The 2784-nt window shown below is 32.9% G+C and overlaps 1 pseudogene; it reads left to right on the top strand.

Annotated features, from left to right (window-relative positions):
- The first annotated feature begins 421 nt into the window (after positions 1-421).
- On the top strand, positions 422-1762 carry LOC149237334 (peptidyl-prolyl cis-trans isomerase CYP38, chloroplastic-like; annotated as a pseudogene).
- Positions 1763-2784: the final 1022 nt, after the last annotated feature.

The following is a 2784-nucleotide window of genomic DNA, read 5'->3' as shown; positions in this document are numbered from 1 at the left end:
GCAACCTCCGGCCATGGCTCTTCGGTCCTGATAAAAGTCTCTTTTCTATTACTTTGATCTTATTTTATATTAATTTATTTAATTTAAATTCTTTTTAATAAAATTTGTATTTTTACGTAGTAAATAAATATGTTTTTTATTTATAGGGAAACAAATTACACTTTAATCTTTATTTTTAGGATTTTGTAATTCATTTTGAACTCTAAGAAAGAAAACTCTTAAATCCATAGAAGAATAAAAAGAGGAATTTACTATGCTTTCGTAATAGATAACACCATTGAAATAGGAAACCTAATAACAAATATTTGCGCAAGAACAACAAGAAGCCCTTTGCATGCCATAAATGCAACACACATTCCTTATAATCTTCCTACTATCATTCGTGAAAGGGAACTCTGCTATCTTATCTTTCTTATCATAGATGGAAGCACCCATTTGTTGCAACTACTATTCTTTAGGCTTGTCTGCTTCTCCATCCTCATCCAAATGTGCTCCCATTGCTCCAAGCTTTCATGTACCACCCAATGATACTAACAAGAGATTACCCAAATGGAAATGCAGGTTATTGCATTTGATGGGAAGACGAGGTCCAAGAAAATGTACTTCGACTTTTGGAGCTCATGGCATCTCTATTCGGTGCTCCATAGCTTCAGCTTGAGAACCCAAGGTACTGACTATTATTTGTATGTATAATTTATTACTTTTTAGTCTACAACAGTGGATGAAATATGGGTAGGACTGAGACACACAAAAACTAACTTTTCCTATTTGTTTCTTGGGTTTTTTGAGAGCAAAGCAAAGTATTTTCTTTGAGAGAATGTACCTTATGTATTTCATTGGTAACAACAATTGTGACAATGTAGCCCTCTATTGAAGTTGCTTCTACATTTCAACATGTACTTGTATTCCCTGATCTCTCTGTGTTGATCTTAGGCCTTCCAATCAAGGATCCCAAAGCATTGTCGAGGTGTGTTTTTCATATTGACAATAAACCAATCAGAGAGGTTCAGAGGTCCCTTGAAGATATCACATAGAATCTTAAGGTTTCGGGAGAGAGGGAACTGGAGCCTGTGGCGAGGGTAAGTAAATAATCATTACGAAAGGAAATAGAGAACACTTATTTTTATTCTTCTTTTTAAAAATAATTTTATTTTTCCTTTATTTAACATCTACTCTAGTCATATTAGAGAAGTTTTTTAACAATGTAGGTCCAAGATCTAGGATCTATGTTATTAGGTTTCATATTTCGATGGTGTGCTCTATTATGAAAGCATGGTAAGTCCCTCTTTTTTAAATCATGTACTAGGCTCTGCATGCCCACATGGTCAAACTTGACATATATCCATGGAAAGACACGGATTGAGTGGATTTTGGTTCTCTTTGTGAACTCAGCGATCTTTGGCTTATTTTATTTCCTTTCATTTTTCTATCCTTGAGCTAAGTGTACTTCCTCTTTATCATATAATATTTAGGAGTTTTATCTTACTGGAATTATTTTTTTAGTGCCTTGTTAAGCTTGAGCTTACTACAATTTTCCCTTTTCCTCCTTGATAAGTAGAACATAAGGCAAGATTCTCACATCGTAAGCTAGAATAAGCAAGCCATCCTTGTAGGTGTTGTTGAATAAAAGAAAGAGCATGGGCACCGATTGATGGACAAGCTCATTGTTTGCCTAGAAGACTTTCAGAATATTGTGGAAGAAAGGGATATAGATGCAATTGCACCAAAACAACAACAATTCCTTGATTTTGTAGGAGGGTAATGTCCAAAACAATTATTGATGTATTAAGTTCTAATAAAATTAAAAAAATGTGAGTTCTATCATATTAAGTTCATACTTTATTGTTATGCATTTGCATGTTTTAACTTTCGGGAAAGTTCTACTAAAGAAGAAACCATAATGTGCATTGAACCTTAGATGGTCTCGAGTTTGAACTAGCATTGTGTAGATGCTCTTATCTAATATAAGAATGTAGGTAATTTTAAGTTATTTTAATTTCAATATAACCAACATAATGAAATGTCAAGAAATTTTTAGTTATTTTGATTTCACTAGAACCAACATATCGAAATGATAAGAAATTTTCTTGATAAAAAATTTCAAATCTGCAATTATTGATAGGATAAATTTTGTCTCCTGAGTGGTTTCTACACACCATCGAGGATAATGGCAATGACTTAGCACTCATATGATCTAGCTTATTCATCCTTTCTATCATTTTCAATATCTTTCTCGTGCATTGTAGAGAGAATGAAGTATAGAGGTTTGGAAATGATCATTGCTTGCCATTATCATGCATACATCATGTGGCGATTATTTGGAGCAACTCGTATGTATTCTAGATTTCCTACTCCCATCACTTACAACTTTATATTGATATGTTCTCTCCTTTATTCCTTTCTATAGATCTATTCTCTCCTCTATTGCTTTCTATAGATTTATTCTCTCTTTTATCACCTCTATTGCTTTCTATAGATCTATTATCTCTATTGTAACACAAATGGTCGAGGGAAGCATACCTCTTCAACCTTTTACTCCTTTTTGTATAATCTTAGAGAATTAGTGTGTAGTTATCACTTCCCTGTCATAGGACCTTTGTTGGGACAACCTTAACCAATTAGTTGGTTGTTTTGATGTTAAAATCAACTCAACCAAACTTATATTTTGAGATCAAGAAGAGCTACCTTGAACATAGTTTCAAAGTATTCAAGTTGGAAAAGGATTTTTATAAATTGGTTATTATGTTTTTTGTGAGCGTTTGAAATATTATAAATATTTTTTTG

Source organism: Pinus tabuliformis, chromosome 8 (assembly GCF_031772625.1).
Source record: "Pinus tabuliformis cultivar Carrire ecotype Pingquan chromosome 8, CPIR1, whole genome shotgun sequence".
NCBI lineage: Eukaryota > Viridiplantae > Streptophyta > Pinopsida > Pinales > Pinaceae > Pinus > Pinus tabuliformis.
The sequence above is the reverse complement of the archived record's forward strand: the minus strand, read 5'-3'. Positions and strand labels throughout refer to the sequence as shown.